Here is a 16210-nt window from a genome sequence, read left to right as displayed (position 1 = left end):
TTAATGCCAGCACGCAAGAGGCAGAGGCAGGTGGATCTTTGTGAGTTCGAGGCCAGCCTGGTCTACAAAGTGGGTTCCAGGACAACCAGGACTGTTACACAGAGAAACCCTATCTCATAACAAACAAACAAAAAACGAGCCCTCTGCATATATGTGACTGTTGTGTAGCTTGGTCTACTTGTGGTACTCCTAACATTGGGAGCAGGGGCTGTCCCTAATGCTTTGGCTGGCTCTTAGGAACCCATTCCTCATACTGGATTGCCTTGCCTAGCCCATTTCTGAACAGAAACAGAGGAGGAGTGGATTGGAGTAGAAGGGAGGGGAGGGGAGGGGAGAGAATGGGAGGAGAGAAGGAGGGGAAACTACTGTCAGGATATAAAATAAATAAATTAATTAAACAAACAAAAACACAAGTAATAAATAGGTCTTCCTTTCAGGTTCTGAGAGGCAACCAAGGGCAAAAGTCAATAGTCTACATTGCTTTGAGTATGTTTTGGACTTCTGTAGCTGGAGGGCTTCTCTCCAGGTTCCCCAAGCCCCGCAGTCCCACAATCCACTTATAAAATAATCACTCAGACGCTTATATCACTTATAAACTGTATGGCCGTGGCAGGCTTCTTGCTAACTGTTCTTTTATCTTAAATTAACCCATTTTTATAAATCTATACCTTGCCACGTGGCTGGTGGCTTCTCAGCGTCTTTACATGCTCTTCTCCTCGCGGTGGCTGCAGTGTCTCTCTCCTCAGCCTTCCGCTTCCCAGAATTCTCCTCTCTCCTTGTCCCACCTACTTCCTGCCTGGCCACTTGCCAACCAGTGTTTTATTTATATATAGAGCAATATCCACAGCACTTCCCCTTTTCTTCTTTTTTTAAAAAGGAAGGTTTTAACTTTAACATGGTAAAATTACATATAACAAGACAATTACCGAGCAAGAATTATAGTTACAATATTAAAGAAGATGTCCTATCTATCTTATATTTGTGAGTTTAAGGTTTTATATCTAACTTATCTTTTATCATAACTGAGGAAATTACAACTATCTAGTTTTCAACCACATCAAAGACCTGAGAAGGAACATAATGGTCCCTGAGAAATGGTAGATGGATGCAAGCAACTTTCGGGAATCTTGCAAGAGTAGACCAAGACAGCTGGCAGCCTGGACAGTCACCTAATGTTTTTCAGCATTGTTGGTGCATTCAAATTGGCTATAGGCCTAGAGTATCTGACAGACCATTTTCAGAAGCAGGATTTCTGAAAGACCATCTTACCCTGTCTTGGCAGAGTACAGTGGTCGCTTTCCTTGTGTCCCGTTTGTCCAGAAAGGACAGCATTGCATTTGTACTGTCAGCCATCAAGGCAAGGGCAGTTCTTTGCCCAGTAGGCCATTTTGTGCCAAGAAGACAAACTTCCCAATGGAAATGTCTTAGAAGCCCAACATTTTCTCGGGATCAAATTGGTGCAGCCAGGAGCAATTGTGTCTCACGTCAACAGAATTCTAAGTTATTTAAATGTCATATTCTCCAGGTCTATGAAGTGTTTGAAGATTACCTATCTATCTGAAATATATCTATGTATACCTAGAAGACTTAACTAACATGGCTACAAATATGATTATCATAGATGACTAATTATTAATCTATTTTTAATTATCCATTACAATTTTAAATGAGTTACATAAACATAATACCTCAAACAAGAATAGAAACATATATATAGTATAACAAAATTAACTTAAAGTTTGTATCAATAAACTAAAATTTATACCAATGTAAAACATTTTAAACATGAACTAAAATCTATACCAATGTAAAGACATTTCAAACAAGTTTTCTTTAAAAGCAGGTTCATTAATCTACCCTTTTATCTCATCATCTCCACATTCTCCTATATATCTATATCATATCCCCTTTTCTTTTTTAGAAAGAGATCACATTTATAATCAACCTGTTTTAAATAAAAATATTGGTTTTTCTCTGTCCCACACCAGAGGGCTCTTTTGATTTGGGACACAAGAATCTCTTAACCATTTTTTTTAAAGCAATATGTCTGGGTTTAGAGGGGGAGTGAGCCAATTCCACCTCTAAAGCCAGCTTGGTATATTTGGGAATTTGGGCGTAGCATCTCTTACTACTTACTGCTGGAGGGGGGCGCTGTATCTTATGGGGATGCAAAGAAAATTTTTAGGCCTATGGGGTAGTCCGTGAGGCTGTATTGTGTGAACCAGTTGCCTTGAAACCGCTCTGGATGTTGGATCATCTGGGCCATGGTGTCACCGGAGGCCTTTCAGGGGGTCTTGGCTGGTGAAACCTGATGTATCTTAATCTGGAACAAATCCACAGCCTCTGGCTTTCTGTGGAAACAAAAGCAGAATCTCAGGTTTAAGGTGGAAACTCGAGCCGTTGGGCGCCATTTGTAGCTGGAGGGCTTCTCTCCAGGTTCCCCAAGCCCCGCAGTCCCACAATCCACTTATAAAATAATCACTCAGACGCTTATATCACTTATAAACTGTATGGCCGTGGCAGGCTTCTTGCTAACTGTTCTTTTATCTTAAATTAACCCATTTTTATAAATCTATACCTTGCCACGTGGCTGGTGGCTTCTCAGCGTCTTTACATGCTCTTCTCCTCGCGGTGGCTGCAGTGTCTCTCTCCTCAGCCTTCCGCTTCCCAGAATTCTCCTCTCTCCTTGTCCCACCTACTTCCTGCCTGGCCACTTGCCAACCAGTGTTTTATTTATATATAGAGCAATATCCACAGCAGACTTCTACAACCAAGACAATTGAATTCTACTAAGCAGTGAAGAAAAATAAATCATAAAATTTGCAGGTAAATGGATGAAACTAGAAAATACCACACTGAGTGACGAAACCCAGACCTAGAAAGACAAAGCCTGGATGTGGTTTCTAATTTGTGGATTCTAGTGCTGGAGCTTTAGATGTAGTTATATAACCCAAAGTAACCACAGAAATCAGTAAAGTAAGAGGGAACCTGGAGGAAAGTTCTAGATAGGAGGAGAGTGGGGCACAGATGTTATTAGAAATGAAATGGGAAAAATGGGGGGACTCCAACTGAGGGTGCTGAAAGAAGGAAATAGAGAGGGGAAAGGGAAAAAAGCACAAAGTTATTGAAAACACCATAGGTAAACATTATTTTACATAAATATGTAATATATAATATATTAAGTATATGTGTATATGCATATAAATAGTTTAAATGAAATATGACATTTTAGGTAATAATACCACCCCTAAATGCCATAGATCAAAAAATCAACATCTTGTTCTGATCTTAAAAGGGAAGTTTAGAGTATGTCATCACTTACAATGATTCTCTTTACTAAATCTAGGAAAATATTTTTTCCAGTTTCCCTGAAGTTGCTGGCTATGCTAATAAAGAATAAGGTAAAATTATTAGCATTTAAATGGAAAAAAACTTGCCTGGTCTAAAATATCTGGTTGTAGTCGAGTTCACCCCCACTTTGTTGAACTAATATGAAACTCATACATATATCAGTGGGAAGAGTTGGGGATTAGAAAATTTAATTTTTAGGGTAAAAATGACTGTCCAGGAGATCCATGGCATTTACCAGCAACATAAACACTCTTCTACCAGTTTTGATGATGATATCAAATGATATCAAACTCTACATATGCACAGTCCATGCCTTTGTCCTATTTTTTAAAAATAAACTGGAACTCTCCTACGATTAAGTTAGGGATGATTAAGAGTTTCTCTCTCAACCAGACAGTGGTGGTGTACACCTTTAATCCCAGCACTCAGAAGGCAGAGACAAGGGGATCTCTGTGAGTTCAAGGCCAGCCTGGTCTAGAGAACGAGTTCCAAGACAACCAGGGCTACACAGAGAAACCCTGTCTCAAAAAACAAAAAAACAAAAAAAAAGTTTCTCTCTCCTCTGTTACAAAAAAAAAAAAATACTGGCTGGGAGGTGGTAGCGCATGCCTTTAATCCCAGCACTCAGGAGGCAGAGGCAGGCGGATCTCTGTGAGTTCGAGGCCAGCCTGGGCTACCAAGTGAGTTCCAGGAAAGGTGCAAAGCTACACAGAAAAACCCTGTCTCGAAAAACCAAAAAAAAAAAAATACTGAACAAGTTCAGTTATTAATTTCTCTCCATATATTATTTTATTTTGTCTTAAAAATCCATTCAAATGGAAAGTCAGAGTATTTCTTTAATTACACAAAGAAGAACCTTCTCTACAGTGTCTTCTCAAAATAAAATAATATATGAACTCATAGGAGAGAAAAATACCAACTCCAATTTCCAAAATAGATGGGATGCAGTTCATGGTTCCAGTGTCTTATCTGACAGTGAATAAATAGTAACTCTCTATTTTCAGTGTTTTAGTCCATTGGCCTATTCAAAGTATGTTTGTTGTGCTGGGCACACCTGGGAAAAAGAAACCTCCATAAGAGTGACCTATGGGAGGCCTGCTCCTTTCTGAACAGAAATAGAGGAGGAGTGGATTTGGGGGTTGGGAGAGGAAGGGGGAAGGAATGAGAGGAGTGAAGGGAGGGGAAACTGGTCAGGATGTAAAATAAATTAATACAAAAAAGATTGGCCTGTGGGCATGTCCATGGGGGTATTTTCTTGATTGATTGATTGATTGATATTGGAGGCCTAGCCCACTGTGGAAAATGCCAACCCTAGTGGGTAGGCTTGGGATGTATAAGAAAGGTAGCTGTGCATATAAGAGGGAGCAAGCCATTAAGCAGCCTTTCTCTGTTAGTTTCTGCTTCATGTTCATGTAAGGAGAGCTGTAATGATGGCAGAAAAATTAAAATTTAAGCACAAATTTATAAAACAAAGATGTTAAGAATTTTTGCCACTCTTTGGATACAGAATTTTTAAGGCAGCAAATACTATTAAAGTTAAAGCAAAATGCTGATCTTTCTGATCCCCAATCTAACAGCACTGCCCTGGTGCAGAACACCTTTGTTGGGATGGCAACAGTAGCCAAAGAGAGGCAGGAAGGGACCTATGATCTGCTCCTCTCCCCCTTTCAGGATTCCTTTTCCCTATAACATTATCAGTGAACAAACTGCTACAGCATCCAGGAGTCAAAGGAAAATGGTAATGTGGGAAGCCTAGATGCAACATCAGCATATGTGATGAATATTGGATTCATATATTCAGATACTTCTTCACTAATACCTGATTGTCATTAAGCATCATTGAAGTACAGACTACAAGGGACATTGAGTCTTAATCCTGTCACTAAGAATATCTGGTGGCATGCACAAAAACTAACACAAAAGAGCCTTTTCTAAGAAATCTGTAATGCCACATGCACAGGAGTATCATAGAGAGATCCATTTTAGTGACTAGAAAACACACAGAACTCTACTTTCCAAAGCCATGCTATACTGTGGCACAATAAATAAAATAATGGGACTGTTCAAATAAAGAGAGTTAACAATAAAATTTGCAAAATTTTTAAGCATCCAATCTTTTATAACATCAGACAACAAATGAATGGACTGAGACTGTTATCTGGCTTGTCACATCTTTTTTTTTTTTTCTAATAAAATGTACTGGAGCTCAGTGACCCTCAGTTTTTATCCTCATAAACTACTAGTATTATTGGAGAGTTGAGCAACTGGCGGAAAATGTATGGCTTTTAAAAACAGCAATGATATAGTTAGGAAAATAATTTAAATAATAGTTTTGAAGGGAAGTACCCTCCATGGGTAGATAATATTTAAAAGCCCTATGTCATTAAACAAAAATTCCAGTCCTGCTCAGTATATTGCCATCTGTGTTTCAGGAAGGAGTGCTGTGAAATAATGTATTCCAGATATGGCAACACCACTGCCCCCAGGAACACACAGTAGTAGCACTTAGCTGTGGAACCACCATCATACCACCATAGACAGGGGAGGGCCTCACGAGGCCTCACGAACCCCTGAAGAACAACAGGCAGTTAATGGCTGCTGGGGAAGAGAGAATCCTATCCCTTGGTGGTATAGTCACTATTAAGTTGCCTTTATCTACCTGTGCTCATGCAATTAAAATCAAATGCAGCAGGCTACAAAAAAGACATGGAGACAGAAAAGGAATGTTTGAGTAAGAAGAAGGGTTTTGTGGGAGTAGAAACAGAATAAAAAGGTATAATGGAGAAATGTGATCAAAGTACATTATATATTGCACTAATACGATGTGCTGTAGCAAATCCACACTCCATTCAGTTTCCCCTAATCCCCCTACCATAATCCCAACCGTATACGCTATTCTTAAACACACTAAGTCAACTTAGTATACTTTCTTTAATTTATAATTGTTTTATTCAATATAATAGGATCATATTCTTCCCTACCCCAACTCCTCCCAGATGCTGCCCATCTCCCTGTATGCAGAACTTCATGCTTTCCTCTGTTCTCAAAAAATTAAAATAAAATAAAAACTAAAAAGAAACTCAATAAGACAAAAGAAAACTAAAAGTATCCAAAAATCATGAAGTCATCTTGGAAGGGGAAACACTTGAGATATCCATGAGTAAACTGGGACAGGGATGGGGGGCAGTAGAGGGGAGGGGATGAGGGATGAGAACAGGAGGGAACCAGATGGGGGAGGGATGGAGTGGGAGAGCAATGAAAGAGATATCTTGATAGAGGGAGACATCATGGGGATAGAGAGAAACCGGGTGTGAGGGAAGTTCCCAGGAATCCACAAGGATGACCCCACCTTAGACTACGAGCAATAGAGGAGAGGGTGCCTGAACTGGTCTACCCTGGTAATCAGATTGGTGGATACCCTAACTGTCATCATAGAGCCTTCATCTAGTAACTGATGGAAGCAGGTGCAGAGATCCACAGTCAAGCACGGGGCTGAGCTCTGGGAATCCAGTTGAAGAGAGGGAAGAGGGATTATATGAGGGGGGGGGTGTCAAGATAAAGATGGGGAAATCTACAGAGACAACTGAACCAAGCTCATTGGAACTCATGAACTTTCAACGGACAGCTGTGAAACCTGCATGAGATCCAGCCTAGGCCCTCTGCATACTGGAGACAGTTGTGTAGCTTGGTCTGTTTGAGGGGCCCTGGCAATAGGATCAGGATCCATCCCTGGTGCATGAGCTGGCTTTCTGGAGCCCATTACCTATGGTGGGACACCTTGCTCAGCCTTGATGCATGGGGGAGGGGCTTGATACAGCATCAGCTGAATGTACCAGGATTTGCTGACTCCCCATGGGATGCCTTACCCTTTTGGAGAAGGGGATAGGGAGTGGGTGGGAGGGGGAAGGTAGGGGCAGAGTGGCAGGAGGGATGAGAAGGGGATCTGTGGTTGGTATGTAAAATAAATTTAAAAAAATAAATAAAAAATCATGAAGTTGGTTTTCAATTAGCCAACTATTCCTGATATGGGGTCAGTGTCCTTGGTATATCTAGTGACACTTCATCTCCTTTCCTGAAAGGTATTCATTGCAAACACAAAAAATTTTAAGTTTACATTTAAAGATAGGAATCAGTCCTACTTGGCGCACCACCAAAAAATGTGCCACCTTCTCCTTTCTAACACTAATTATGAGTGTGTTTCTTTACCTGTCATAAGGAATATTATGCCTACTGTAATTTCAGTGACATATGATGCAGTTTGGCGGTAGTATTCATTAATGAGGAATGAATCTAGGGTCTTCAACATGGTAGGCAAACATTCTGCCACTGGGTACACCACAGTCTCATGATACATCTTTAAAAGGCTAGAGAAAAAAATAAAAACCTTGTGGGAAAAGGATGCTTACTTGGAAAAGTTCCAAGACATCTGATTGGTGAAAGCAGACACTCAAAGGCTCCTGAGCATAGCAGTTCTCTCACCTGAAGTCACAGAAGCAAGCAAGGGAAATCTCTGATGGTGACTCAGCCTCTTCAGGCTGCTCTCAGCAAGAGCTGCCAGACTCTCTCCCTCCCACACAGTGGGAAGAAGCAAGCACCTGCATCCTAAACCTAATGCGTCAATTGCCAAACAGACTCACACAGACACAATAGCATCACGACTCCTTGCTGGTTGGTAATTGATTCATAATTTAAACCACTGCTCCTCTAAATACAGCTGACTCATTTCTCAGGGCACAGCCTTATTGAGAGCCCACATAAACACCAGCATGCTGTGTTTTTCCTGCAGCAGGGCACTGTGAGTATAGTTTGGGGGATCTAGGCCATTCTTCTCAGGGACAGAGCCATCATTAAGCTGTCAGTCACTCAAGCCATCTATCAAGACATGAGGCACCACACACAGGAATAAACTAGCTGTATTGATGTTGTGAGATTTTTTATGAGACATAATTTTTCAGACACTATAAAATGGTAGGGGTTTAGGATTGTCCATAGGCTCTAACTGCCCTTCAGACTCGTTCTTGGGAATTATTTGCTTCCACATTTTCCCTGCTTGGTTGGGAGAGGATGTCACTCACCATTTGCAAGCTCCCAACTTTGCTCTGACACTTGGTTGACAGAGCCAACACCCAGACTCAAGGATGCCAAGGATATATAAAAAATGTATGGCATTTCCTGAAGTCCATGCCTCAGTGACCCCTGTGATAAGAAGCTTCTGTTGTTTGCTACCAGGGGGCCAACCAGAGGCTCCAGTCCTTCTGACTGCCTTGTCATGAAAAGTCCTGGCAGTCACTCATCAACCAGCAGAGATAAGTTAGCTCTGCTCACTGCTGGGCTGTGCTAATCCCGTCATAAATCACTGTGGCAGTGGATGGACATAGTCCCTTAGTCCCCAGTCACAAGATGGAGAACCCCTCCCCATGGTCTATTACTTTTATCCTCCCAGCACTAACACGGAGGGAGGCAGATTCAAAGGTCTTTCTTGTGACTCACACAGCTCTCTGGAAGTGAAGGCAGTGACAGACAAAGTGCCAGAATCTGAACTTGGGGGACTGGATGCAGATCACCGAGCCCAGGGGCTATGAGGGAAAGGAGTTTGCCCTCTGAATAAGACATAAAATGGGAAGTGACATATTCTTGTAACATCAGCACAAGGGGTGTCACAAAGTAAGTTTGTTTTCTTGTGAGTGGGCTCCCTCTGACCTCTCAGGACACTTCAGACCAATGCCATGATGTCAGAAGCTAGAGTTGTCAAAGTCTCCAGGTGCCAAGGAAGCAGCCAAATGCTGAGTTCTGCCTTTCCCAGGACAATTAACACAGATGAGTCTCTAAATCAGTGACAGGTCAACTCCAAGTCTCATTTCTTGGAGTATTTCCCTTCCCTCAGGCAATGCCACAGTCTCCACAGCACCTAGGAAGACTGCTCCACAGGCTGTCACACACACAAGATAACTCTGGTTCTCAAGCTCCCTCATGCTGAGATCCTTGAATACAGTTGCTCATGTTGTAGTGACCCCTGACCATAAAATTGTTTCCGTTGCTACTTCACAACTGTAATTTTTCTACTGTTATGAATCTTGATGTAAATATCTGAAATGCAGGGTATCTGAGATGCGACCCCCAAAGGGGTGAAGACCCAGGGGTTGAGAACCATGTGATAGACAGAGGGAGATGTCTTGGGAAGCAAATGTATGGCATTGACCAGCAGCACAGACATGCATCAGCATCTACAGATCTATTCAGTATAGTGTTAAGAGCCTCTTCTCCCCGATTTAAAGAGCAGAGACAACTGTCCTTGTTATTCATTTCATGACTAGGATGGATAATTCCCATTGTCAGTTTGATTGAATTAAAAACTGCCTCGGGCATTAGTGAGTCACTGATATGTCTGGAGAGCGTTCTGAGAGATGTTTAATTGGGGGGCAAGAGAAACTGGCAGTGTGAAAGGCACCAACCATGGGCTGGAGTCCCTGTCTGCATACTTAAGGAAAGAAGAATGGCCTCATGAAGCATGTGCTCACTCTAAGAACTGGGAAAAGAAAGCAGCAGGATGAAGAGCTCAGGGCCAGCCCTTGCCACATAGTGAGTTTGTTGTCAGCCTGGCTGACATGAGCTCCTTTATTACCCTTTTCATTTACAGAACAATAGAGAGGCCAACAGGCCCTCTGTGAAAGCTTGCTGACTCACACCTGCCAGCCACTCCATCAGCCATCAAGTGGAGGGCAGGATTGTTGTGGGTACACAGTGAGTTATAGGCCAGCCTAGACTACAGGTTAAGACCCTGTCTAATAAAACAAAAATGTGAAAGATACACAAGGAGGGAGAAAGAAGAGTGTAAGGAGGCAGAGGGTGAGGAGTAAAAGCAAAAGAGGAAAATGCATGTCTCTGCCTCCATGTTGTACCATGGACCTGCAGCCTCTTCTGCTGAGACCTCACTGCCACTATGCATAAAGCTCAGCTAAGATGAACCTTTCCTCCCTCCAGTCTGTTCTTTACTTTGGAGAGTTTAATTTAATCGCAACATTTCTCTCTTCCCTTCCTCCCTCCAAACCCTCCCATGTACCCCTCCCCATTCTCCTTCAAATTATGATCTCTTTCTTCACTAATTACTGGAGAGATGGCTCCATGGTTAAGGCTTTCCGTTTGTCAAGTATTTGGTCTCATCAGTGAGAAAAGTAACTAATAAACATGAGATTCCAACATGCTCTTCCTGGGATACAGAGGAAGCCCCACCCTGGACGGCATCATCTGTACATGCAGTCTAAAATAGCTGCAACCTTTGTCTGTGAGTACAAAACAAGGTGTGTGCCCCCCTGACCTCCTGACTCTTGGTCTCTCCTGAGTGTGAAATAGTGTTACAGTTCCCTGGGTAACCTTTTCCACCAGAGAGCAATTTAGAAAGGCAGTTGGGGATGAAGCGTGTCTAGGCTACTTCAGGGAGAATGGTGAAGTGTGGTCTTCAGCTCTTCTATCCCTTAGTCTCCTTTTCTGAGACACAAAAATGTCAACGTTGCCTCGGTGCTAGCTTTGGTTAGAGGACACAAAAGGACACCATCGTTCACCTGGGATGTAAAATAAGCATCTGGGTCAAAATCTGAAGGTAATCCCTGGTCACAGGAGCCACATCTGGACCACAGGAGCATCAGAGCCTGTATTAGGAGCATTTAAATTGCCTGCTCATAATTACATGCATATGTAACATTTGTCACAGGCCTTTTGTACCCCCTCATTTCCAAATAGGGAAATAACAAATTAATGGCCAGTGAAATAGTAAAACAATAGCTTCACTTGTGATAATTAATGATTATAAGTAGGATATCATTCTGTATTTTTTTTTCATATTCTTATGCTCAAATCAAAGTGCAGTCTGCCGAGATGGCTCTGTGCATAAAACACTGGCTGGTCATCCAGAAGTCCTGGACAAAATGCCCAGCAATCACATCGTGCCTCCCAAACATCTGAAACTCCAGTTTCAGAGGATCCTATATCTTTTGTCATCTACATTTGGACTAGGCACACACACACATAATACATGCAGGCAAAATACCACATACATAATTTTTTTGAAGTTTTAATTAAGAAAAATAAACTGTACCATTGTTGTACCAAGAATATGTTACTGTACAGGTCATAAGCCCCAGAGAAAGAACCTGTTACTATCATTTTGCTAAACTGACATCTGAAGAACCAAAGCACCTCCATTTCAAGCAAGCCCCTCACCCCAGCTTGAGTCAGGCCTGAGTTTCAAAATTCTCAGAGCTGCTGACATAGGTCCCAGGACAAAGTCAGGATGTTTGAAGAGCCATCTGATAGCAACTGATTAACCTTAGGATGCCCCAAGACCGGAGATGGTCAAAGTACAAAGTCAGGATGTTTTAAAGACTATCTGGTAACAATTGATTAACCACAGAATGCCCCAACGCCGGAGGTAGTCTATAAAGTTTGACAAACAACCGGTTAAAAACTATAAAGTAAGATAACACAGAAATTCTGGAAAGCCCCTAAAACCTGAGCCAATCTGAATTGTACCCATACTAGCGCCCCTAAATGATGTAACCTTATGGTTTTTGCCTTTAAAACCTGAGCTTGCAGAGGGGTGGGCACCTCCTCCAACCTCTACTGTGTTGGATGGCTTGAGGTCCCGCCACGAGGCTTGAACTGCTTCAATAAACCTTGCTTTTGCATTTCAGTGGTTCGTGTCTCTGGTGGTCTATTCAGAGGTCTTGCACCCAGGGCACAACAACATTATTTTCAAGAAGGGGTGTCTGAATAGGGTGTTTGAATAGGAATGGCCCCCATGAATTCATATGTTTGAATGCTTGGTCCATAGGGAGTGGCCTTATTAGGAGATGTGGCCTTGTTGGAGAGTGTGTGGCTTTGTTGTATGAGGTGTATCACTGGGGGCAGGCTTTGAGGTCTCAGATGCTCAAGTGAGGTCCAGTGTTACAGACTCCTTCTGCTGCCTGGGGATCAAGATGCAGAAATCTCCGCTACTTTCCACTACCACACTGCGTGTGTGTCCCCATGCTTCCTACCATGAAAATAATGCACTAAACCTCTGAACTGTAAGCCAGCCCCAATGTTTTCCTTTATAAGTGCTGCTGTGGTCATGATGTCTTTTCACAGCAACAAAACCCTACCTAACACAGTGGATCTGGGAGAGTTGGGGAAGGGGAGTGAAAATGATCAAAACACATTGTACACAATTCTCAAAGAATCAGCCTTGATATGAGGGTTTATGCCTAGTCTTATTGTAACTTGTTATACCACATTCAGTTGCTATCACTGGGAGGCCTGCCCCTTTCAGAAGGGAAATAGAGGAGCAATGGATCTGGAGGAGAGGGGAGGTTGGGGCAATACTGGGAGGAGGGGAGGCTGTGGTTGGAATGTATTGTATGAAAGAAGAATAGATAAGTAAAATCTTAAAAATAATTAATAAAATTGTATGTGAAAATGAAACAAAAATGAATAAATATAGATGCTACAATAAAAAGGCTGCAAATAATGTTTTTCTAGAGTTTGCAGTATTACCACTGAGAACAAAGTCAGTACTCCCACGTTTAGTATACTATTTTGTAACAAATACAGCAACTATATTAATGCATGTATTATTAACAATTGGAGGAAACAGCATAGAAAGAGAAATAAGCATTATATGCTACAGGGGAAATATATGTTTAATATACTCTAATTTGATTCTTGGTTTCCCCCCTAGATTTAGTATTACTTCTAACCTGTGATAAATTTATGTATAACTATTTAACATAAAATTTTGCCCATAGATCAGGATCCATCCCTGGTGCATGGGCAGGCTTTTGGGAATCCAGTGCCTATGGTGTGATACCTTACACAGCCTTGGTGCAGTAGGAAGGGGCTTGGACCTGCACAGGCTCAGTGTGCCAGGCTCTGCTGACTCCCCATGGGAGACCTTGATTTGGGAGATGTGGGGATGTGGGGTGGCTTGGGAGAGAGTGTTGGGGAGTGGGAGGAGGTGCTATCTGTGGGTGGTATGTAGAGTGAGTAGAAAATTTCTTAATAAAGAAAAATGGAAAAAAAAGGTTGTCCATAGTCACACCTCTGGCAGAAGCCTCCTACCCCACCAGAGGCAAGGCCAGATCCTTGAAAACCAGAGACCAAGCCAGCTCCCTGAAAATCAGACAGAAGCCTCTTATCCTACTAGAAGCCAGGCCAGCACATGAACCCCAGAAGACACCTAGCCATATCTGAGGCCATGCACATTGCCAGTAGTCCACTTACTCGATTATGTTCATAGCAGCTTTATTTGAAATAGCCAGAATCTGGAAACAACCTAAATATTCCTCAACTGAAGAATGGATAAAGAAAATGTGGTACATTTACACAATGGAGTATTTCTTGGCTGTTAAAAACAATGGTATCATGAAATCCACATGCAAATAGATGATGGGACTAGAAAGAAATCATTCTGAGTGAGGTAACCAAGACCCAGAAATACAAACATGGTATATACTCACTTATAAGTATATATTAGCTGTCAAGTAAAGAATGACCATGCAATAATTTGCAGACCCATGAGAAGCTAAGTTACAAGAAGGGCTCAAGGGGGTGGACACTTGGATCTCCCTGGGAAGGGGAAATAAAGTAGATTTCATAGGTGGACTAGGGGTTGATGGGAATGGGAATGGGGGGATCAGGTTGGGGTAGGTTTGAGGGGGAGAGTACTGAAAGAGAGGGCATTTAGGGGTAAGGTAGAAATCTAGTGCAATGGAAACTTCTTGAAATCTGCAAGGTTGACCTTAGCTAAGACTCCTAGGAATAGGGAATATGTAGCCTGAACTGGCCATTTCCTGTGACCAGACAAGACTTTCAATGGAGGGATTGGGACACCAGTCCAGCTGTATAACCTTAGACCTACAATTTGTCCTGTCTACAGGATATGCTGCAGTAATTGTGAGAGTGGCCAACCAATGACTGGTCCAGCCTGAGACCCATGCCATGAGAGGGAGTCCACCCCTGACACTGCCTGGAGTGCCAGGACCCAGAGGAAGCATAGTCCAGAGACAGGATAGAACCAAACATGATTGGCAAAAAAGTCAATGTAATAATTGCTAATAATATTCTGCTATACTCATAGATTGGTACCTACCCCAATTATCATCAGAGAGGCTTTATCCAGTAACTGGTGGAAACAGATGCAGAGATCCACAGCCAAACATTAGGCACAGCTTGGAGAATCCTGCTGAAGAGAAGGAGGAAGGATTTTAGGAGTCAGAGAGGTCAAGGACATCACAAGAAAACCCACAGAACCAACTAACCTAGACTCACTGAACCAACAACCAGGGAGCCTGCATGGGACTGACCTGGGCCCTCTGCACATATGTGACAGTTGTGTAGGTTGGCCTTCTTGTAGGACTTCTAACAGTGGGAACAGCGGCCTGTCTCCAACTCTTCTGCTAGCTTTTGGAACCTTACTCCTCATACTGGGTCACCTTGCCCAGCCTTAGTACATGGGGAGTTGTTTAGTCTTACTGCAACTTGATATGCTATGTTTTGTTGATATCCATGGGAGACCTGCTGCTTTCTGAATAGAAAAGGAGGAGGAATGGATGGGGGGACAGAGGGAAGGTGAGGGGAGGAACATGGAGGAGAGAAGGGAGGAGAAATTGTGGTCAGGATATAAATTAAATAATGATGATGATGATGATGATGATGATGATGATAATAATAATAATAATAAAGTTTGCTCATAGACCCAGTACATTTGGTCATGAATATCAGTATTATTTTTGTTATTTACATAACATAGTTTTTCAAGTTGAGACATTCCCTAAGTTAACTTGGACTTACCATGTGACTACTTCATTTCTAACAGAAATCTACTGTAAGTTTTTTTTCTAATAACTTTTTATCAATCAATCAAAGGTTATATAGATTTGGGTTTAGAATATTGGCTTATTAGGCATGTCACTATTATATTTCATTCATTATAATCAGGTACCTTTCTGAGTATGTTATCACTAAATTTAATAGTCACCTAGCATTTAGACCCAGAAGTAGTGCACTGCACAAACTGGTGGCCCAGTGAGAAGTACTTTCTAGAAATTCCTCCCTGAATTGATTACAATAAATTTACTTGAAAATAAAATATTGGCACATTCCTTGGGTTCCCCTCAGTCAGTAGCCATGGAATCAATTCAATCGCCATTTTGTGGGGGCCACAATACACAAGTCAGGTTTGCATACTTTCCTTTGAAAAAGAGGTTAATTTCAGCCATTATGTTGGTCCAGTTTCTCTAGTAAGTACGTCTCTACCACCAACAGTTAGCTTCATCTGAGGGGAAACTCATTAATTTTTTGAAATAGAACAACCCTAGGTAAAGGGAGAACCAGTGGGCATTTGTAACTGTATAGGCAATGCAGCTGTATTATCTGTGAAATTCATTTTTGACAGAAGGAATGAAGGGGGGAACTATCTTATGAGGTCCTTAACAATGCTGGCATAGAGTTGTAAAGGTCTATAGAGCTAAAGTTTCTTGCTGAGGGATATCCCTCATTCTAGCAATTGCAGCTGCAACCTCGGTTCTGGACCACGGAAAGAAACAGATAGGGAAAAAACAGACTGGAATGAAAACAGAAACACACACACACACACACACACACACACACACACACACACACACACACACACACACACAAAAAAAAAAAAAAAAAAAAAAAAAAAAAAAAAAAAAACCTTTCCCAAATCCTCCAGAAATACAAAGAAATCTACATAACCTAGACCCACCTGAGCATCTACCCATGTCAAATGTGAATATACTCTGATGAAGGTATAGTTTTTCATATGTGGATCTTCACTCTTTTTAGAAAACAAGTGTTTTGCTTG

The 16210-nt window shown here is 41.8% G+C and overlaps 1 long non-coding RNA gene across 1 annotated transcript in view; it reads right to left on the bottom strand.

The window, feature by feature from the left end:
- Positions 1-531: 531 nt before the first annotated feature.
- Positions 532-16210, bottom strand: part of LOC143270737 (uncharacterized) — a 60765-nt gene continuing 45086 nt past the window's right edge. The window contains exons 2-3 of the long non-coding RNA XR_013047974.1: positions 14474-14563; positions 532-2351 (exon numbers count right to left, since the gene is read on the bottom strand). This is a non-coding gene — a long non-coding RNA (uncharacterized LOC143270737). The remainder of the gene's footprint in view (positions 2352-14473; positions 14564-16210) is intronic.

This window comes from Peromyscus maniculatus, chromosome X, assembly GCF_049852395.1.
Source record: "Peromyscus maniculatus bairdii isolate BWxNUB_F1_BW_parent chromosome X, HU_Pman_BW_mat_3.1, whole genome shotgun sequence".
NCBI lineage: Eukaryota > Metazoa > Chordata > Mammalia > Rodentia > Cricetidae > Peromyscus > Peromyscus maniculatus.
The sequence above is the reverse complement of the archived record's forward strand: the minus strand, read 5'-3'. Positions and strand labels throughout refer to the sequence as shown.